Source organism: Amphiura filiformis, chromosome 10, assembly GCF_039555335.1.
Source record: "Amphiura filiformis chromosome 10, Afil_fr2py, whole genome shotgun sequence".
Taxonomy (NCBI): Eukaryota; Metazoa; Echinodermata; class Ophiuroidea; order Amphilepidida; family Amphiuridae; genus Amphiura; species Amphiura filiformis.
This window is the reverse complement of record NC_092637.1, coordinates 67742001-67766591: the sequence shown is the minus strand read 5'-3', so window position 1 is coordinate 67766591 and position 24591 is coordinate 67742001. Positions and strand designations below refer to the sequence as shown.

Here is a 24591-nt window from a genome sequence, read left to right as displayed (position 1 = left end):
CGACCAACATATATTTTAACAGAGTTATTTCTATTTGAAATCACTTTCGGATTCCATAAGACACCCTTGTGATCAAGATATCGATAATGTAACAAAACATTTTGACTCATGCAATATTCTCGAAAATGTTTCCCCAAAACGGGCTTTAATCGGTACTGTATTTGGATCTGTTAAATGGCAACATTATTTCTTTGATCGATTTGAAGTACAATACAAAAAAGAAGAAAAGAGTCACTCGGCGTGGTTTTATACGGGGCGCACATTTGAAAAAGCAACAACTTGTGAATATGGTGCGTAAAAAGGATTTAAACAAAGGATATTCAAATTTATTCTAAAAAATTGTATAAACACACAAAAATAATGTTAAGCTACATCCAATACACCAACATTTCACTCGCTGCGATTTTGATTACTGAGAAAACTCAGTTTTAGAGAACAACTTCATACGTCTTTTATACGTTTTTTATACGTTTCTTTGTGTCAACCTTAAATGCGCTGTTAAAGATCGGTTTTGTATAGTACACCGTTTCGTTATAAAATAAATGTAACCCTTCAATTCACTGTGTGTAAGCTTCAAGTTTGTACGTGACTTCTTAGCATTTAAAATGCGGAGCTTGGGTAAAATCTGACTAAACATACGTTAGTCAAATTAAGAAAATTAAGGGTTAAGCCAACACTAATTCTCGCGATTCACAATACAATGCGCCGCCAACGGTTGCTCTTGGCAGTCCAATTTTTGACATGCTTGGTCGACATCTACTTTCTAGACACCATTGGATTTTCACGTAAGTACCGAGGGGATTAATAATGTTGAAAACAGCTCCACGCAGGATTCCGTGTGATCAATATAGTTCGAACATGTTTTATAGTGTGCATTCGCGTGTAACATCATGACATTTAAACACAATGCCATGTTCCTGTGTTGTATTCGTATTACGCGGGCTTTAGATGTCGACATTTTCCCATGATGCACTGCGTATTTTGGCCTCTCCCAAGCAACCGCTGGAGGCGCATCGTATTGTGAATCGGTCGAATTGCAACAGAATACACTTATTCACCATTCATTTCAGAAAAGCTTATCAAATAACACATCAAAAGTCCCCGAAAATCCAAGTAGTGGAACATTGCCTAATTTGCATAAATCCAAAATGGCCGCTTATTCAGGGGTGGAATTTCAAAGTTGATTATATCCAGTTAAAAACCATATCAATATTGCTCTCATCATGAGGATTCCGAAAAAAAATATATAGATTAACCTGTCTCCGACACACAGTTCTTGAGTTTTAGGCAAAAAGATGAAAGGTCAAAATTTGTGTCCACAATTTTAAAAATACTTAATTTTGATCCAATCGGTCCTAAATTGTTCCTTTCGCAAATATAAAATAAAATAAGAATAGTCGTTGCATTGTTTTGGATGTTTTGTAACGTAGGTAACATCACAAACATGGTCAAGGTCAACAGGGCTCAATGGATTGTGATCTTTTTGGTCATACCAAGGTAACAAACCACCTGAGATATGGCAAACTATTCTTTTTTTTTAATAAATATTTTTGCTAGCGGAGAACCTGAGACCATTTATATCAAAATTAGAGGATGTTTCAATTTTTGTCCCCTGTGGAATCCAAATTTTGACATTTGAGCCAAAAAACCCAAGAGCTGTACATCAGAGATAGGTCAAACTATACTTTTTTCTGAACCCTTATGACGAGAGAAATACATTGGTATGATTTTTAACAAGATTTGACCAACTCTAAAATGTCATCCTCTGCATAAGCGGCCATTTTGGAGTTATACAAATTAGGTACTGTTCCACTACTTGGAGTTTCGGGGACTATTTGATATGTTTTTATGTGAGTTTTGGGGACATGGACGCATGTGAAATGGATTATGTTGCAATTAGTGGTGGGTATTATATATTATGTCCCCCATGCTGTTCAACGCCTGTGGTGAATCGATCATGCGACAGGTGAATGAGGTTGTAGATGAGAGATCAGGCAGCATTGTCGGTGGAAGAGCAATATGGAATATTCGCTATGCAGATGATACCACACTCATAGCATGCACGAAGGCAGAACTTGAGAAGCAAGCAGTCGAGTTGGAGAGGTGCAGTCACACCTTTGGTCTCCATATTAACGCAGCCAAAACCCATGTTATGACCCATGGTAGCAAAGAGACAATCTCCCTGGGTGGAAAGCCAATCAAGCAGGTTGAAAGGTTCAAATACCTTGGCTCAATGGTAGGGTGTGATGGAGACTCTACACCGGAGATCAATGCTCGACTAGCAATTGCCAGAGATGCCACCAGCCAATTATTAGGACTATGGAAGGCTAAAGCGATCAGCCTAAAGCTGAAGAAACAACTGGTGAGATCCCTTTTCTGGAGTATAGCCCTGTATGGTGCAGAAAGTTGGACCCTAAAACAAAGCGATATCAAGAAGATAGAGTCGTTTGAGCTGTGGGTATGGCGCAGAATGCTTCAGGTCAGCTGGAAAGATAGGAAAACCAATGCATGGATCCTTCAGAAAGTGGGAATCACAGAGAAACAAGGTCTGCTCAGTCAGCTGAAGAAAAGAAAGTTATCCCTGTATGGTCATTGGAAGCGGCGTCCAGATAGCATTGTTCAGATAACGATAGAAGGAGAAGTAGAAGGAAAAGCCAGGCCAGGTCGAAAGAAAACAGGATGGATTGATAACATCAGAATGTGGACTAATGGTGGAATGGCCGTGGCAAGAGAGAAAGCACGCAAGAGAATGCCAACGGTTCTATGAGGACTATGGCAACGCAGCAGCATGCAGCAGCAGTGGTGGATGATTTCATATTTTGAATGGCCTAATATAGTAGTGTCAAATTCTGCTGCCCGTCTGGATGATAGAAAAATATTTAAAAAATATTGAATTTGTCTGGGATACCCATATTAATAAAGTTGTCAAAAAATGCAATCGTAAGATGGGCATGATCATGCGTACAGTAGGGTTCAATGCCTCAGTAAAAAGTTACTAGAACTCAGGAGTGATCTTGAGTAGCTGTCTTTGGAGCGGTACATCAAAACACAACATCCAGATGTTGGAAGGTGTTCAAAGACCACCACTAGATTATCTTCCGATCCATTTAAACTTAAAATTCAACGTTGCAAAACCGACGCGCACATGACTTTTTATTTTAATCGCATTGTGCAGCGTTGGAATCGGCTGCCCTTGTCTACAAGGACAGCCGGTTCCTTTTCTTCCTTCAAATCCGGGGTGGTTGAATTTTTGAATTCTCATTTTACTCAAAATTTTTGTTCTTTGAATACATGCTCTTGGAGCTCTTACTGCAGATGCTCGAATTGCAGGCTTATTTAATTTGGAATGGGGCTGTAATGGGTTTTTCCCCATAAATTATTTTCAAAAATCGAAAGGTGGGATTGTCCTAGAGGTGATTTTGCACCTGCTTGTCCCATTATTTTCGCTGGCATTTTATTCTATTTACTTTGTCTTGATAAGTAACATGTGCAATATTTATATATAATATATCTGTCTTTGTAATTGTCTATGAGCCAGTGATGAAGCATAATAAATAAATAAATAAATAACAATACATTAAAATGGTTTCATTGGTAAGGAACATGTTTGGCGCTTAAATGTCATGTAAATGCCTTTTAAATCTCCTAAATGTCTAGTTTTCTAAATCATTAACTACACATCTTTGCACCTTTAATTCGTTATTTAATGTATTCAACCCTTTTAGATAAATATAAATTCTTTCATACAGATTCTGGCCTTGAATCTTTACATTTTATATATTTGATATGTTTCTCATGCAGATGATTGGTGTGTAAACGTTGTACACGTGGGACCCAACATTCAAGATCACAGTGGAACTTTAAGAAAGGGAATAGTTTTTATTATGCCTCGTCATGTGATAGAATGTGTGGGAGTTGTATCGAGTTGGGAGTTTTGGACAGACGTGTTAGCTACATTTCGAGCAATGGTATTCAGACCAGATTCTGGAGGCGACCCTACTAAATGGACAATTGTTGGTATAAATGATATCCCCGCATCAGATGTGATGGCCAACCAAAAGTCTATTCATGTCGTACCAAGTAATGACCAAATATCAGTTCAAATAGGTGATGTCATCGGAGTAGCCGTTGGACAAGTCAATCCAAGAATTCAACTCTTTCAATTTAGCGGGATTGGCCTTACTCGTTACACAATTATGTCAGACCCTTCTACTTTAATGGCAGGTGAAACATTTGTCACCAACATAGGCCCGACTACATCCGAAATTACACTTGCCGCCAAAATATCAGCTCCAATCTAAGATCATAGTACTACCAATAGGGTACATTCACGTTGATTTCTTTGCGCAAATGGACATTTTCAATTATTTCAGCATAATATCTGACCAGTTATTCGGAAATTGGTGTCATATAAAAGGCACCGACATGAATACGCCTACCTTGACTAGATCTACTATAGGGCCCTTTAACCGTGGTAAACCCCCCAAAACCGCGTTATATCCAGAGAACTACTGAACCCAGTCACCGCTCCCCTGGAGAGTGTGGAGCGGTCACTAGGTTTTAGCAGTTTCGGAGTATTGCGTGTCTCGGAGTATAGCGTGTTTAAAAAGGCTCTCTGGTAGGGCTAATCTTCACATTCATCAGTAAATTGAATATAAATGTACTGTCTAATGATCTACTAACCAGTTGGTCTGATTTTGTCTTTTGCCTATCCAATATCGTGTCATAATGGATAGGCTGACCAATATTTTGAGTAGCCGATGCCGGCGCAGCCGGTATCCACTACGATATAAATATTGGCCAGCCCATCCATTATGACACGATATTGGATAGGCAAAAAACAAAATCCTATATTTTATTCTTCATCTAATTCAGTTTAAGTAAAACATTTTAAAGTAAAGATGCTTTTTTCCAGAAAAAAATCACGTTACATTTGTGAGTACACCCCCGTTGTTTTAAATGAACGAACCCGTTACGAACATCTAAGCCGCCGAATCGCGTTCTTAATTCTTGCATGTGTATTACGCGAACATATAAATCGCGCGATCATTGAGGATCTACAAGCATGACAAGCGTGCCGCCATTGCGTGTCGGCACGCTCATTGTCTTATATGACTATCCACTATGTCGATGTCATAATGGATAGTGAAAACCAATCAAATTGTGCGTATTCTTGACAAGACGCATCAACTGAACCATTTGGTCTAATAACCATTTGGTCTAATAACCATTTCGTCCAATTGCCATTTCGTCCAAAACAATTGCCACTTGGTTGAATAATCGGTATGCAACCATGATATATAAAGCTTGATACTTAAGGTTATGTTTCCATTGGGGTGTATTGATTTAAACTGAAATAGCCCATTGTAAGACCAATCTATTGTAAAACAACACTCGTTTAAAGGTATGCTTGTAGGTGGAATTCTACGGTATAAGTAGTTATATTATATTAAGTAAATGTGTGCTCTGGTTATGAGACTGGCAAGATGTAGTCATAAGATAATTACAATTACATCCAGTTATTACCTATGACCTCTTTATGACCTTTAAGATCAAGAAATGGCTAATAATTATGTATTCTTTACAATTTCAACCAGCAGATAGATATTACATTGTAACAAGCGCAGAAATATTTGGTATGAAAATGACAAAATGTCTCAGAAGTAAACCCAGATATAGTGCAAAATGTTAAATGTCTAAATAGAAAGACGTCAACATTTTACCCTATATTTGTTCACCAATGTAATTTGATACAACAAAAATACGGCAGAAATTTGTTAATTTTTCAATGGCAAAGTACACAGAAGTTTAGAGAAAATTAGATGAAAAAAATACCATTGTTTCTGAACACAAAAAATGTATGAATTTAGCAAATAATGGCATTGAATAACGATATATCAAAATAGAGAATGTGTTTATATATTTTTATCAATTCTGGATGAGCTGCACAGCAAGTTACTAAACTGAGCTAAAAAAGGCAACTTATAATTTTCCACAAGGTCATATCTTAAAATCCTGTCCATAAAAATGAACCAACTTCAATACTCTACTCTAAACACATGACACAACACCAAAACCGTCTTTCAAGTTGTGAATTCACTTCTGAATAACCAAAACAAACATTTGCCGACTTTTGATGATCCTAAAGATCTTGCCACACGATTTACTAGATTCTTCACGAACAAGATCAGTGACATTCGCGATAATCTGGATAATGATCCAGACAAGCTTGATGTTTCAAAGTTCATTAAGTCCAGCAAACTGCGGCTCTCTCACTGGATTTGTTGAAATGACTTGTGACGAAGTTCGCAAAGTGATAACTGCTTCATCAAATGCGTCTTGTTTTCTAGACTCACATCCAACTTGGCTACTTAAGCAACACATTGACCGACATCTACCTGCAATCACTGCGATTGTTAACAAATCCCTCTGTTCGGGTATTCTTCCATCTGCCGATCACAATGCTATTGTGACACCGCTCATCAAGAAGCCTTCTTTGGATAAAGAGATGAACTACCGCCCTGTGAGCAGCCTGAGTTATGTTGCTTAAAGGAAGTCCCCGGCAATCATAACATTATTCCTTATATGTTAGAAAAATAATTATCAAGCACGAATCACATGGTTTTATTTAAAACAAACTCATATTGACCATAAAACGAATAAAAACATCCGTTTCTCAACACGCGATATTCAAAATTCCCGGGCGCCGAGTGCAATGACGTCCCAGTAACACAATGAAGGCTGACGGCAATTGAAAACAAATAACCATTACGTCATTGCACCCTTAGACAATTTCGGCGCGGGAATTTTGAATACCGCGTGTTGAGAGCCGACTGTTTTTATTCGTTTTTATGGTCAATATGAGTTTGTTTTAAATAAAATAATGTGATTCGTGCTTGATAATTATTGTTCTAACATATAAGGCATAATGTTATGATATCCGGAGTCCCCCTTTAAGTTATAGAGAAGTGTGTTGCTACCCAACTTGTTGAGCATCTCAACTCAAACAATCTTACTGATCCATTGCAGTCGGCGTACCGTGCGCTCTGCACAGTACAGAGACTGCTATGATCAAAGTACTGTCTGACACTACATCTGATATTGACTCAAGACGGGTTGTTTTTGTTGTACTTCTCAATATGAGTGCAGCATTCGATACTGTTGACCACAAAATACTATTGGACCGTCTTGAAAAGAGCTATGCAATTACTGGCACTGCCAAAGCATGAGTTTTACCTTAAAGGTTGGACTTCGAAGGTGTGTATATCTGGCACGTTATCTGAACCTGTCACTCTCAGTTATGGTGTGCCACAGGGGTCAGTGCTTGGCCCTCTTTTGTTTACTTGTTATTCCAACCCCATTGGGAAAATTGTGCGCTCGTACCAATTAAGATATCACATCTATGCTGATGATTGCCAGATTTTCGCATCTTTTGATCCTCGCATTCCTAGAGATATGGAAAATACTCTCATCAATATAACGAACTGTATCGCTGAAATCAGGAGATGGCTTTCAGCAAATTACTTTAAACTCAATGACTCAAAATCAGGAGTTTTTCATTACTGGATCAAACTACAACTTAAAAACTCGTTGATACTAAAAACACCCAACTTGTCATTTGTGGCTCAAGTATCAAGCCCTCCCCTGTCAACAGTAATCTTGTCTGTTTTCTTGACGTAAACTTATCCCTCACGGCTCACGTCAACAATCTTCCCAAGACAATCCTGTTCCACATCAAAAATATCTGGCACATACGTAGATTCATTGACAAAGAAACATGTCACCATGCAGTTCGTGCTCTAGTTATTTCCAGGCTGGACTATTGTAAAGCTGTCTTCACTTTACTATCTGCCAAGGATAAGAATCGTTTACAGCGACTGCAAAATAGTGCTGCACGTCTTGTGTTTGCTGTTGGATGTCGAGTCGAATCTAAACCGCTTCTTCACAAACTGCACTGGCTGCCTGTTAAGCAGAGAATTGCCAAGTATGTCAGGGACTACACTTATTTGAAAACATTTTCTCCGTAACATTTTGTTTGGATTTTGCAAGGCAAAATTTGTCTTAGTGGGGTACCCTATTAATTGTCCACACATTATTCTATTCTATGGGGCATTCCAATACATATACCGTATTTACTCTATTAAAGCCTCCCCCCCTTTTATTCAAAGAAAAAGTGACCGAAATGCAGACATTTCCATGCCATAACCTGGAAGCATTGTAAGTAAGCTTAAAACTGGTATTATGATCGTGAAATTGCATGCATTAATCGTACTCTAGCTTACCTTATAAATCACATTCTTGAATCAATATGCACATAGATTTAATTTTGTATTATTGTCTGATTATATGTGGCCAGTCCCTGTATAGGAGCCGCCATGTTGTTTTTCAAACTGAAGTCGTATATCCCGAGTTTCTCATTGAAAACTCTCCTCCTCCCCCCTTTAACGCACCCGGAGCATTTAAACGCTATCCAGGATTTGAGCCTGGGACCTTTGGTTCACCGGTCCAATGGCTATCATACATATTGCACCCCAAACATCACCCCTTCAAAAAGGCTTTGATTTGTTTACCACACACACCATAATAATCACACATAACACAAACCTTTCAGTTTTCGTTTCATATTGTTTTCATCATCATTTCATCAATATTATGACCTGAAGGCCACTCGTGGAATAACTATTACTTGTCAGTCAATTTACTGCATCCAAACATTTATAATAAAGCACAAGCCTATAGAGGCCGTCAGCCTTTCGCCATCTTGTGGGTACAAATGATATATGTGTTCATGCGTCGGACACTACGCGCAGGGCGCAGTTTGCTACGCAGCTGTTATCGCGCATCAACGCGGTGATTTTGCTGTTCTTGCATGGAGATCGAACGACCATCACGTCGTGTACCCACAAGATGGCGGCATATGACGTCACGCTGACGGCCTCTATTGATAAGTACCAACATTCTTAGTCGTGTTACCTCGAGAGACTGCAGGGCGCAGTTTGCCACGCAGCTGTTATCGCGCATCAACGCGGTGATTTTGCTGTTCACGCATGGAGATCGAACGACCATCACATCGTGTACCCACAAGATGGCGGCATATGACGTCACGCTGACGGCCTCTATTGATAAGTACCAACATTCTAAGTCGTGTTACTTCGAGAGACTGCAGGGCGCAGTTTGCTACGCAGCTGTTATCGCGCATCAACGCGGTGATTTTGCTGTTCACGCATGGAGATCGAACGACCATCACATCGTGTACCCACAAGATGGCGGCATATGACGTCACGCTGACGGCCTCTATTGATAAGTACCAACATTCTTAGTCGTGTTACCTCGAGAGACTGCAGGGCGCAGTTTGCCACGCAGCTGTTATCGCGCATCAACGCGGTGATTTTGCTGTTCACGCATGGAGATCGAACGACCATCACATCGTGTACCCACAAGATGGCGGCATATGACGTCACGCTGACGGCCTCTATTGATAAGTGCCAACATTCTTAGTCTTGTTACCTCGTTGTTATCATGCCAAACGAGAGACACATATCTCTATAAAATACACTGCCATTTTTTCACATTTTTATCTTTTTAAACTTTATACAGAGTTACTACTATCATCATCATATGAAAAGTTCAGATGTTAAATTTCATACTATATTTATATTAACTCAGCATGAATTCATATTTTTTTAAATATGTTTGTCTCCATATAAAAAATATGGCTATGATTATGTACAGTGACATCTACGAATAATAACAGTAAAGACATTAGCTTAGTCAAGGTACTAACAGTCTCAGTTTTCACATCATATCACAACACATGTCCAGAAATCTGCTATATATATAGTAGTGAATTAGAACTTAAGTTTCTGGAGATGAGTCAAGATACACACAGGTGAATTTAAAAAAATCAGTCCGGGCTATTCCAGTTCCAATCCACATAACCTCTATGGAAGACATGACCTTAATCTTCCACACAGGGAGTGTGAATTTCAGATGGAGTTACGTGAATGGGTGAACTCTACACTCCCTGTGGGGGTGATCAAGGTTATGTTTTCCATTGGGGTGTATTGATTTAAACTGAAATAGCCCATTGTAAGACCAATCTATTGTAAAACAACACTCGTTTAAAGGTATGCTTGTAGGTGGAATTCTACGGTATAAGTAGTTATATTATATTAGGTAAATGTGTGCTCTGGTTATGAGACTGGCAAGATGTAGTCATAAGATAATTACAATTACATCCAGTTATGACCTCTTTATGACCTTTAAGATCAAGACATGGCTAATAATTATGTATTCTTCACAATTTCAACCAGCAGATAGATATTACATTGTAACAAAGCGCAGAAATATTTGGTATGAAAATGACAAAATGTCTCAGAAGTAAACCCAGATATAGTGCAAAATGTTAAATGTCTAAATAGTAAGGCGTCAACATTTTACCCTATATCTGTTCACCAATGTAATTTGATACAACAAAAATACGGCAGAAATTTGTTAATTTTTCAATGGCAAAGTACACAGAAATTTAGAGAAAATTAGATGAAAAAAAATTACCATTGTTTCTGAACACAAAAAATGTATGAATTGAGCAAATAATGGCATTGAATAACGATATATCAAAAGTTACTAAACTGAGCTAAAAAAGGAAACTTATAATTTTCCACAAGGTCATATCATAAAATCCTGTCCATAAAAATGAACCAACTTCAATACTCTACTCTAAACACATGTCAGTAACCAAGCAGTTATCCGACACAACTGACACAACAGCAAAATGCACTGACATGGAACAGCTTCCTGGACGACATTCACAACCCAATAACTGGCACCCAGCACAAGAAATCTATGAAAATGAGTACAATATCCTTGCACACATGATAATTCCCAAAGAGTAAGTGTAATAGTGTGGATCAAGACCTGTTTCTTGAAGAAAGTGCATGAAAAGCAGAAAACAGTACCGTTTTATCATCTGTGCAGGGGTATTGTATGCATTTTCACACATTTCTTGTGCTGGGTGCATATTGAGCTGTGAAAGCGGTCCAGGAAGCTGTTCAGTGTCAGTGCATTTTGTTATTGTGTCAGTTGGACAAATTTTATAATTGCACTTTTACTAACTTGGTCTTAATTCCATTTGAAGGGCGTGCGAAGTAAAGAAAGTAAGTCATTTTAAGTGAAGCATATGCCTACTTCACTTCGATAGGAGTAGGACTAATATATAGTTCGTCGGGTGCATCACATACTGGTCTATCTTGAATGTTTTACTTTTCTGAGAAAATTGGTATTATAGTTTCTTTTATGAGGCTCTTCAAATTCAACAAATTACAGACCTAGCTGAAAATGTTAAATTTGAGATATTTATGATTTTTACAAAATACGTATTTCACATACTGAAAAAAACACGCATTTCTAGAAAATCCAAATTGAAAATCTTCGTATTAAGCTTACCTTTCTATAATTTAATTAGACTGTGGATTTTCAAGAAAGTGGTTTTAAATTAAAGCATATACTAACAGATTTATCGAAGTGGAATATTGAATTATATTAATGTTAAATTTGAGATGTTTATGATTTTTACAAAATACGTATTTCACATACTGCTCTATCTCGAAAAAAAAACATATATTTCTAGAAAATCCCAATTGAAAATCTTTGTATTAAGCTTACCTTTCTGTAATTTAATTAGACTACGGATTTCAATGAAAGAGATTTTGAAAGTTTATTTGTGTTGGTGGACCACTCACCTTTAAGAATCACACAGGTGGATTTTTCAAAGCCCTTGCAAAAATGGAAATCCAAGATGGCCGCCGGCGGCCATATTGAAAATATCAAATTTCAGCCTCTAACCACAGGAGTATGTGTAATACCTCGTTTTAGGGGTTTGGGCATGTGGGGAATCGATTTATGACATCATTTTAATGATTAGAGGTCAAGGTCATGTGATAAGACCAAGTTAAATATCAAAATTCAAGATGGGCACCCGACTACATGAAAATCTACATTTTCAACCATTCGCCATAGAAGAATGCATAGTACCCCCACTTTTGGGGCTTAAGGTGCAGAGAAAAAATATTTCTCACATCATCATGCGTGGTCAAGGTCATGTTGCAGTCAAGGAATCCGCAAAACAACTAAAAGTTACCTTTTGTGCACATTTAGAAAGCAAATAGGCGGAGATATATTTAAATGTTTTGCAACTCAGCTCATCTTTTATTTCAACTTTAATACTTCTTTTCAACTTTAATACTTCTTGTTTGGATCACAATACCAGAGGCCTAGTATTAAGCAGTTCATTCCCGATCAATCATAATATTGATCAATATCAAAGACCCTAGATACAAAATCTACCATTTAATCGTGCGATCTTATACCTGCGATATTGAGCAATACCTTAAAGAAATCCAATATGTATTAGATAAAGGGTGAGAAACAGACCATTATCAGAAATTCGCTGTCGTAGTGCACGTTAGATTATGACCGTTGCCAGGTCAACTGGATCACGCTTTCCTTGTTACGAACCACTGATCGAAATGATCACAACACAAAGCCTATGGCATATCAAAATTCGGAACAGGTGCTTGGGCCCAGGCTTGGAGCAGTAACCAATGGTTACTAACGTGCACTAGCACTACGACAGCGAATAATGGGCGTGTTGTTCATGGCTGGTGAGATATTAGTTGGTTTGAGGTTGAGACCCTGTTAGGGTCGAAACCCGGGGGCACTCAACACAAATGCTCATACGGGTATGCTCCCCCGGAAAGACCCCCTTTTTGGATTTCGCAGCTCCGAAAGACCTCCTACATTTGACCAAAATAGAGCTCCGAAAGACCCTTGATTTTGATAATTTCAGCTCTGAAAGGTTTTTTCAGGCGATTTTCAACCAGAAAGCCAAGAAAGACCCTTGATTTGGACTGTTCGCAGCTCCAAAAGTCCCTATTTTACTTGTTCGCAGCTCCAAAAGACCCCCTTTTATCGGAAGGCCGTCAGCTCCCAAAGACCCACCACCTCAAAATTCTGAGGGAGCATACCCACCAAAATGTTTCGATGTGCCCCCCGGGGGTCGAAACCTCAAGAGGTCAGATGTAGCTGATGAAGACCCACACATGAACAAGGTATGCTTCTTCTTGCTACATATCTGTTTCTGAGGGAACAGCCGATTCTCCCAAATTGGAGAGGAACCTTATTGGACGACGTACGAGCGTTGCATGCTTCGTTCATATCTTGCTGAGTTCATCATACCCTGTCAAGACATGGGCCTTGATGAGAACCCGACACAACTCGTCTCCTAGCTTGAGGTGCAGCAGTAATGGGATCATGCGCCTCTTCTCTCCTGTCCCAAACTGAACCCAAAGCTCCTGCAAGCCATTCTCCTTGAACAAGCCAATGTAGTCATTAGACAGGATTGTTAGTTCACTCGCAGCTGATCCATTCAGCTTCATTCTCGCAGATAGCAGCTCTTCATTTACCACTATTCCACTCAGAACTATGTCCTCTAAATCTCATCCTGCTAACTCTTTTGCTATAGCAGTTGTAGATTCTGCTTGTATTGACTAGATGCCCAAAAATTTGTCCAGCTGCAATGGAATAGGCACAGATTCATTAATGACGGCCAAATCACAGCGCTATTCTCACCAGCTCTACGGGTTCGCTCTCCCTCCTTAAAGGTCCACCACCACATCTGGAATAATGAACTACATAATATATTGAGTTATGTGGCCCAAGGCATGTCAGTCCAGACAAGTATACAAGTACACAGGAGTGTGATCTATAAGGACAAGGTCACCTACCAGTTGACCAGGCCAATGATTGTGGACCTTTAAAGCTCTGCTCTCTGAACCTGCTTCCCCAAGAAATATCGGGCTAGACTGGAGAAGGTCATGTGCATATAGTTCTTCTGGAGCAAGTCCACATAGTGTAGCAATCTCTGCCTCCCTCTGTGCAGATGCGATGTCCTTCGTAGAAACATTAGCCTTGATTGTTTGATTGCTGGTTTTCTGTGCAACAATCAGCTGCTTGATGAGAGGAACGATCTTGCGAAATTCTGATTTCTCCTGACACTCTAGGGAAATGCTTCAAATTGTTGACGGAGAGCCGCGGCGGCAACAGATACCTGCTCAAACTTAGTGACGCATTCCTGACGCTTCTTGATTTGTAACATATTCTTGAGCTCAATAGCTGACTGGACAATGGGAATAGATGCATGGTCATTAGACTACCAGAACGCACTCCACATGAGCAGGTCAAGGACCTCTGAAACTACAGTATAAGCATTCCCTTCAAAGACCTGACATAGTGATCACCAGAGACATCGGCCCAACACTTCACTTTCAATTAGAGCATTGGCTATACCACTGCCAGTGAGGTACTTTCCTTCACATCTCAGGAGGACCTTGGCAAAGTGGAACATTCCCAACATGAGAAATATGTCATCAAAAGTGCCTGGTTCATTCATGACTATGAAATTAGCTTTCTTTCTATGAACATAATTGTACTTAAATATTCAATTCTATATTCTGGTTAAACTACAGTTACCTAGTTAGCTTGTCTGTGAACTTCTCTGTGTGTAAAACTGTGCTGTGTTAGACCGATTTATGACTTTATCTTGACCTAAACTCATGAAAAGAATGTCAGAGAGATAAAAAAAAACCAAGGTATTACAAAAGTGGCAGGAAATCACAATTTTCAATATGGCTACTGGCGGCCACCTTAGATTTTGACCTTGAACTTGATCTTATCACGTAATCGTGACCCCCAATCATAAAAATGATGCCAGAAGTGGATTCCCCACATGCAAGAATCCCTAAAACGAGGTATTACACATACTCCTGTGGTTAGAGGCTGAAAATTGACATTTTCAAAATGGCCGCTGGCGGCCATCTTGGATTTCCATTTTCGCAAGGGCTTTGAAAAATCCACCTGTGTGATTCTTAAAGGTGAGTGGTCCACCAACACAAATCAACTTTCAAAATCTCTGGCGGATGAGTTGTAAGCCAGGTTGTAGCCAGGTCCAGGACTAAGTATGTGATGCGTCTAATGTCACGTCACCGTTCGCGAAATCAAGAAGCTTCGAGATAGACCCTAAGATAGACCAGTATGAAATGCGCTTTAAATAAGATATCGGGTAATTAACTACTTCACATACAGAACTACAACGTAAGTGTAATTTTAAGCAATATTGCATACGTAAATATAATTCAGGATTCCACTTAAATAACTCTGTTAAGTAAATGCTTTAATTAAAACAACTTTCATTAAAATCCGTAGTCTAATTAAATTATGGAAAGGTAAGCTTAATACGAAGATTTTCAATTGCGATTTTCTACAAATGCATGTTTTTCGAGATAGACCAGTATGTGATGCGTCCGACGAATTATACCAACACAAAGATGACACCTTTTGAAACAGCTCGGTAAATAACTTATACATCAGCAAATTTTGTGGCTTACTTTCTCACCAGACTGATATCCTCTATCATTAAACATTACACCAGTGCTCCTCACTAGTTTTTTCCCTCTCGCTTGAGTCCATTGTAATTACCAGTGGTATTACCAGTTAGCTTTTCTACACTCTCTAGATGAGTAAAGCATTTGAAAAGTTCTTCAACACCATCATGTCCGACTAGATTGTAACTGAAACACCTGAAACAGCATGAAACCTGTTACCAACCGTCAACATTTGACTTCCAATTGCGGATCAGTCACTTTCTAAAAAAATGGACTTGTGTTGCCCTTTCTTGTATACTACGACAGATTGCTAAACTGTGGTATCTCAGCATGCTCATGGACAGAGAAACAATTCCTTTTGAAAACTGAATTTGTAAAAAAAAAAGTATAATCAAGGGATTTTACGCCGGAAGCCTCAAATAACCCAGGAGCACCAGGTGATGTTAGAGTTTAAAAATATGATTTTTTGCTATTTTTAGTTGATAGTATTTTTTGGATACCTTATTACCTCTAGAATGTCCCCTGAAAGGAGACCATTAAAAAATACACACAGCTCATGTTACAGGGGGGTCAAATTAGGGTTTGTACAGTAAAGTATAGGGAAATCAAAGCTGTTTTTGATTTTGACTGCATTTATTTATTATGCAGTTTACTATGACAAATTTGGTTTTAAAAGAAAGATATTCATGTAAATTAATTTTTTCAAAAATAAAAACTTAAAATTTGTCTATGGTTTTCATGTAATTAATCACATAAAATTGATTAGTCGAACACTGCCCTCGTAGGCGAATTGTTGTTAATGAGCTATACGCAGCCTGTCATCATGACATGCTGCATATAGCTATTATCACACGGTGATGGGCAAATTTGCCAAATTATATGGCACTGGTTAAATTGCATGATTTGAATGTTCTAGTTGGAGTAGATCCACTTAAAAGAAGTTAAACTCAAAGTTATAAGATTCAAGCTGCCGTTGATAGACACGTCAAGCATGATAACATGATTATTACAACCTGACGGTGTGGTGTTTGTGACTGCTTGTATCAACTGTCATGACTAAGCTTAGGCTTGTTCCAGTGCCAGTGGTTCTGTCTTCTGAGACTGAAGGTATATGAATTCTTGGTAAGTTGCATTTTATCTATGAAGTTTTGACTTTCACTTTAGAAAGCATATCATGGTACATGAATGTAAATTCCACTTTACTATGAGCATATACCTGTACGGTACCGTACATGATATTTTAATGGTAATATAAATAATTTATGTGATATTGATATTTATTGTCATGATTGTTATTATCATGTATCAAATGACTGGTTTGATCAGTTGAGTTACTGGTACCATTCATGCATTAATACGTAATCAATTTTGCTTCAAGACAAGTTAGTTGCACAGGCAAATATTCAAGCTGACCAGTGTTAAATATTAAATTCGGGATTAAATTATTCTTTATCACTTAGGCCCTATCAGTCAATGTGTTTACGTTAGCGTCGGTCGACTCAGCAGGATCCATAAGTTTGGACGTAATGCTAAGTGTAAAAGGCCTGTATAAAAATCTGCAAAAAAGTGCAATATTGTCACAGAGATCTGCAGGAATATCTAGGTCTATGTCCCAAGTCTATTCTAGACTCTCTATTGTCTTTTTTCCCAATTGATGTATTTTATTGGGAATTTCGACTTGTATACATGACATGTGAAATGTGGTCATTTATGGGCATTTCCACGGTAACACGTGTTACACTTTAGCGCATCCACGTTTACTTTCCATCCTCTGGTTGTAATATAGTAAAATTTAATAATACAACAATGGTGCGAAAGCCGTAACCAACCAAAACAAAATCATAGCAACCGCATTGACCCTCTTTATTTCTGGCGGCAAAAAAGTTTATTGCTGAACAATAAACTCAATAAACGTTATTTAAACTTAAACACAATTTTGAAAATTTCAGACGTATATCACCAAGATTATCAAAAGCCGCTGCAAGGTCAAGGGAGTGAAAATATCACCAAGTTTATCAAAAGCCGCTGCAAAGTCAAGGGAGTCGCCATGCAGAAATATAGATTTGCAAGATAAGCGTGAGCAATTGTACTTTTTTTTGTTGCCAGTTCACATGAATTTCTAACAAGTTTTCTATTCCCTGTTTCTAACTTTATACTTTAATACAGAGATGTGATTTTCAGAAATTTTCCTGATTTCATGAAATTTTATTAAAAATTTATTGTTTTCAGGAAATTTTGCCCTGCACGATAGAAATTAGAATGAGACAGCTCATTTTTATGTAAGAGGACACAAATGATGATACAACAGCTGATGAAGATGGTTCAGACAGTGATGAGGGGTTGTCAGACTTGTATAGTGATTCTGAACAGTCCACTTCTGATGAAAACACTTAGTTAAACACCTCGGTATTGTGCTGACAAACAGTTCAACTCTTGACTGCAAACATTTCAATGTCCTGTAATGAGATTGATTTCTGGTCTAGCAGTTCTTTGTGCAGCATTTGGATTGAATTTCATTAGTCATTTCTCTTAGCAAGCTTCCCAGAGGAGAATTTTCTATTGCAGGCTGACATTTATATTACCTTTATGTCCCTGATATGCACAAAATGCATCAATTGGATATTTTGCGCTAAAAGTTGTGACCTGATTAAAAGTTTGTTTTATAAATCATTGTAAAAGACGGGTGATTTTGTGGTATTCAGCTCTCTCTCTCTGTACTTCCTATCATTTTGTAGTTCTACACACTAAAAAGTATATAGATTGATGGATATCGTGCACTAGAGTTTATCACCAGATGTCTGCCGATGCTCCTATTTCACAACAACTTTGCGTGGTAATATCTGTACGCAGCACGCGCGTAGCATAGCAAAACACTGGCATCAGCAGACATCCAGGGATAAAGTCTGAACATATCAAAAGTTGATTTTTGGACAAATTCATTGTTTATGTTGTAGCAATTATTTTGAAGTTGAAGTACTTTTGCTCCTATATGGCCTAAACAACTTTAGTTTCCTCAGTGGGAATTCACAGGGGTGATTTTCCCACAGAAACATTTAAAAGTACTTTTGCTCCTATAGGGCCTAAACCACTTCAGTTTCCTCAGTGGGAATTCACACTAATATTATTATATTATTTGATTTGTAAATTATAAGATGTTTGTAGCAAAGACAAACCTATAATATTTCAGGTCATTTCATCATGGCAGTTGGCAATGGTAGGCTAATGTCTTGCATGATACAGTTGTGCACACATTGTTTTTCACTTGTCCATTTCACTGCCAAGATTAAATGAAATGGAGTATAACATGAGTAAAACTAGATTGTTTGTGTCTTTTCAGATCAATGAAATGGCTCTACGAATGAATGCATTGATGAACAGATTATATCGACTACTACTAGCAAGTGTCATTTTGGAAATAATAATTAAGTAATTCAAGATTAAGAACTTGCAGAATGTATGTTACATTAAGGGAAAGGGGATAGTAGATAAGGTGACAGGTGACATCATGCGCACACATCATGGCAATTTCCACTGTTCTTTGCCCAGCATTATGCGTATGCATCATACTTTGATCAAGGTCCATTTCATATCTAGTACAACTAGATGGACCGCGGTTCTCGGATGTCGCGGTTTTCGACGCACAGCGTCGACCGTGATGCCTCCACTAAAGGGAGTGATGTGGAATTCACAAGTTGATACAAAGCTTCAAGCCTAAAAGAGGAGACTGAATTTGACCTTAGATGACACCTGGATGACCCCAAAACAACCTTTCAATGACTCCTGGGTGACCCCAAAATGACCGCCCAACAATTTGGCTCCAAATGTTGAGGGTACATGCCACAAAATAGCTTTCCATAGACTTTACGTGCAAAATAGGGGTCACGTTTTAGGCTATAAGTCGAGTTACGTCTTACTTTGAAATATACATATGATATCATCTTAATCAGAACAAAATTCTGCATAACATATCTGAAAATGACACCATATTTTAGGTCTACTTTTTGAGAAAAATAGCGCTATATAAAAAGACCCGATTTTCCCGTGTTTACGTCCGACTGCTAACCGCGTTTTGACCTTGTGTGTTCATGCGCTCATCATCGTAAACATCACTCAAATTTTCGCGTTTTCTGTTCAAATTAGTAGAGATCACATTCACAAGTTCTAGCAAAACACGATTTGCAACACTAAAATTGTTAATATTGTACCGATTTTGCACATTTTTATGCAAAGTTGGGACTATAGTCGTGATAAACTTTTACCGGAAACCGCTTCACACGCGGATTTAGTGGCATGCACCCTTGAAGAGGCTAAAACATCGTTTTAGGCCTTGAAAATGATTTTGTTATCTTTTTCACTACATTTTGAATTAATTGTAAGAAATTTTGGGTTATTTTCTTTCATACTTTAGACAGGATGTCGATTTCAAGCACAAGCATGATAGCCGACAATTGCCATTTTTCGTCATTTTGATGCACATGAATGCACAATGGTTGCTGATTTGCTATTTTCATGAAGATATTAATTGATGTTAAGAGTAAACGTTCTTTGAACATCTTTTACAAGTGCATAACTTCAACATTAAAACATTCTCAGTACCTGCAGAATATTTAAAAAGACAAGAAATGTCAATCAAGTAGGCCTACCCCCCCTTCAGCGTCACTTTTAACCCGTTTTGTGCAAAAAGCAAATGTAATGAATGGCTATTTGAAATTAAATATTAATATAAATTAAACTTTGAATGTTATAACAATTTAAAATACTGGACAGTGGTATAAATAAAGCAAACTAGAAACTTAAATATCTTAAATCTAATATTTTATGTAATTTTATTAAAATTGAAGGCCAAAACTTGAGTTTAAATGACAAAAAAATTGGTTAAAAAATAACAATGAAATTGAAAAACTTCTTTGTAATTTAAACACCAATAAACAATGTTTTCAATATTTTGAAACTCTTCTTTATTCATATCAAAAGGTTTCAAACTTCTACCAAAATCGGAACTTTTATTAAATTGGAAATAAAAGCAGGCCTATTCGCGGCAAACGCACATACAGCGAAAAACCTGGCGGCGTCCATGAACGCGCTTGTTGATGTCCCTCCTCTTTTCTTCGCGTGCATTTTAAATAGATAAAGACGCGCGGAAAACGCATGGAATTGCTCCTTAAAGGGTACATGCCACAAAATAGCTTTCCATAGACTTTACGTGCAAAATAGGGGTCACGTTTTAGGCTATAAGTCGAGTTACGTCTTACTTTGAAATATACATATGATATCATCTTAATCAGAACAAAATTCTGCATAACATATCTGAAAATGACACCATATTTTAGGTCTACTTTTTGAGAAAAATAGCGCTATATAAAAAGACCCGATTTTCCCGTGTTTACGTCCGACTGCTAACCGCGTTTTGACCTTGTGTGTTCATGCGCTCATCATCGTAAACATCACTCAAATTTTCGCGTTTTCTGTTCAAATTAGTAGAGATCACATTCACAAGTTCTAGCAAAACACGATTTGCAACACTAAAATTGTTAATATTGTACCGATTTTGCACATTTTTTATGCAAAGTTGGGACTATAGTCGTGATAAACTTTTACCGGAAACCGCTTCACACGCGGATTTAGTGGCATGCACCCTTGACTGTACCCACCATGTTTCATGCCCATATAGTAATTATACTAATTTGACCTCAGATGACCCCTGGTGACCCCAAAATGACCTTCCAAAAAATTGGTTCTAAATGTTGACTGTACCCACCAAATTTCATGCCCATATGACAGTTTTTACTAATTTGACCTCAGATGACCCCTGGGTGACCCCAAAATGACCTTCAAAAATTTGGCTCTAAATGTTGACTGTACCTACCAAGTTTCATGGCCATATGACTATTTTTGGTAATTTGACCTCAGATGACCCCTACATGACCTCAGGAGACCTTGACCCACTAACCAATATAAACTTGTTCTGTCTGGGGTCAAGATGCACCCACCCACCAAGTTTGAGGAACGTGCGACCCCCAGTCTCCGAGAAAAGATGTAAATAAGGAAAATGAGCCCTCTGACCTCAAATGACCTTTTACCTCAGTATATGACCTTGAACCTCACCCAAAAAAAAGTAGCCAGAGTTTTTGACCATGACCCACCTATCCTGAAAATCTGAAGTCAATCCGCCCATCCATGCCCGAGATATCGCATCCGGACGGAAGCACGGAAGCTCGGAAGGACGGAAGGACGGACATTGCAAAAACAGTATGCCTCGCGGTGGAGGCATAAAAATGTAGGCATACAAGAAAGCCATTTTAAACATCAATATTATTCCAATTGCCCTGGTTGATATACACTGATGTCACCTCATCTATACATTTATGACCATTAATTGTTATTGGGCTGTTAAAATGTAGTAAAGCTAGTCTTAGAGATACTGTCCAATAGTTCTTACAAAACAATGGGACAGCATTGATTTAGTATATTTAGTAAGACCACACTAAGGCATTTAATTTTTCCAACTTGTCAAAGCGATATATGTAGTATACCATTTGATATGTTAAATACAAAATTATACATTGCTAAGGAGCAACTTAAAATGTGTGTTGAACAGCACTTTCACTTTTCAGTAAAGTTATTATGGTTCAACATAATTAAGCCATACTTTAAATAAGATTCTTAAACACTTGAGAACGTTCCTGCAATCTTATTGGTTCTTACCTGTGTGATATGACACGATATCACACGGGTCAGCGTGTGTGCATTGACGCGATACGCGTACTCGCTATTTGAACCAATCGGAGGCGCATAACAACAACGGGACTGATCGATTTTAAGCCCTAGGTAATTCCTTGCAAAATGTACGATTTAATTTCATTAATATTTGTAATAGGGGGCCTACTTGTAATGATATTTTTATTTGAATTGAAGTGTTTAAGAATGAGAATAAAAGTATTGTTTTTAGCCGCTGTCGTGCATCTATCGTCTCATATAACACAGACGACATCATTATTTTAAGTAAAACAAATCGGCTTCGCCTCGTTGTTTTACTTAAAATAATGATGTCGCCCGTGTTATATGAGACGATAGATGCACTCAGGGCTAAAAACAATACCCTTATTCTCTAATTCACACCTGTGGCTGAGATCAATCCTGTGGTAAGCAGACTCAAAGCAGATACAAAATAATTAATAAAAAACATGTTGACAATGCATATCGTGTAAGATTGCCAAGTAGAATGATAATGCAAGATTTTTCAATATATGTCAATCAAGTCGCAAAGACTCTCAATGTAATACACAGTGGCTGCCTGTGCTTGTGGCTCAAAGTGAAGCAGGTGCATATGGTGGGATCATTTTAGACTGAAAATAAGGGTAATGTGCAAGTCTGGGGTGCCCTGCAGTTTCACTCACCCTGAGCCTATAGGAGTTACGCCATTGTAATACGCTCATGTACAAATAACGCATCCATTGACACATATTTTATGCTATATATGGTGTTTTTTGAAAATAAATGAAAAACGATTAGTTTAAACAAGATATAATTGTGATATTTGAATTTCTTGTGTGATTTCCTTTCATTTGATACCCATATTGACATACTTTCGATGAAATTCAGATTTGACCCCCTGGGGGTCCGTGTGAATATTTTGGGGGTCTCCCGGTCGGTGCTTAAAATACTTGCCATGGACCATCCAAATTGATGGTGCAACTAAAAATAGCATTAAGAATTCAAAAAAAGTACTCTGTGCTCCCTGGTTAAAACCTGTTTAGCACCTGCAATCTACCAATTACCCAATTATTTTCTTCACTACACCTTTTTAACCAAATCGGTCTCCCGTCTAGATAGGTCACAGTTACACCAAAACTCATCACTCCTTCATTCCTGACTCCTGCATCCTGTAATACCTGCAGTAATTGACATTGATTAGTAGTATTACCAGACAATTTGTTCAGGCCCAGCACTGCTAGTCTCGGTAGGCTAGCAAGGCTTTTGAATATTTCTGCAACACCATCATGTCCGATTGGATTTTGATCGAAATAAATTTGAATCAGTCTAGGGAGATATTTGAATGATTGTGATATGGATCAAGCTCCATCTGATCCAATGTTATTATTAGACACGTCAAGCAGACAAAGCCGTGTTGTGTATTGGAGTGATAATGAAAGTGCTTGAGCACCCTCTGATCCAAAGTGGTTATTGCGCAAAGTAAGCTTAGTGAGCTGTGGTATGTATTTGAGTGAAGCTGCGAGTGCAAGCAAATGCTTCGCCACCAGTTTATAGCTAGATAAGTTCAAATAGTCTAACAAACTTAAGTTCGTCATTGCATCAGCTAAGTGGAATGACGAATCACTTAGTTTAGTACAACTCAAATCTAAGGAAGTCAGAGGCAAACTTCTGTTTTGAGAGTCCCTATTACCTTGCTTTTGACTTGTGCTATCATGTTGAAGCTTCCTACCAGCATTACTCATTGCTTCAAACAAGATTCGAAACTCTTAGTAGCATCTGTGTCTGATATCCACACATATTTTAGCACATTAACATATTGACACATTATTGGTATAGATTGACTTACATCGGGACCCTTCAGTTTAAGGCTAAAGTTTGGTGATTGATCCTGACCTGAGACTAATAATTTCATGCACGACTTGCTCAAGAACTGATAGATCTGTTGCTTTACCATGTTTGTGGAGGGGGTATAACCAACGTAGTAAGATTTGATTGACTCTCAAGAAATGATTTGATAGCCAATATACAACATGAGCAGCCATCAAAGTCAAGAATTTGGATTGACTTTGTTATCATTTTATTTGGCATCCGATTAAGTAGGGAGGTAACTTCAGGCACCATTTCTTCCGCAAATGCTTGACCATATCTGAATGTCAGGTTATTTAAATGAGGCACCTTGGTCACATATACGACTGGTATTGTAAACGGTTTACACACACCAATCGGTGCAGTATATATTGTAACCTTTTTAATAAAACTATGCCATGTATGGGGAGTGCTACACTCATCAAAATAATAGTTCAAGACACTTGTATAATTACAAAAGTTATCATCATATACATTTATACTTGAGACCAATGGCTTCATTAGTGAGTGCAGTGACTGGTTAAACCCAAAGCGAGATTCAGCTTCAAAGAGTAAAATCAAGGGTAATCTC

General features: G+C 38.1%; 1 protein-coding gene and 1 long non-coding RNA gene across 2 annotated transcripts in view; both read left to right on the top strand.

Moving 5' to 3' along the window:
* The window catches only part of LOC140163202 (uncharacterized), a 155810-nt gene that overhangs the window by 34169 nt on the left and 97050 nt on the right, over positions 1–24591 (top strand). The window lies entirely within an intron of this gene.
* On the top strand, positions 16305–19033 carry LOC140163204 (uncharacterized). The gene is made up of 3 exons (XR_011860417.1): positions 16305–16562; positions 17390–17516; positions 18778–19033. It is a non-coding gene; the product is annotated as an uncharacterized lncRNA (long non-coding RNA).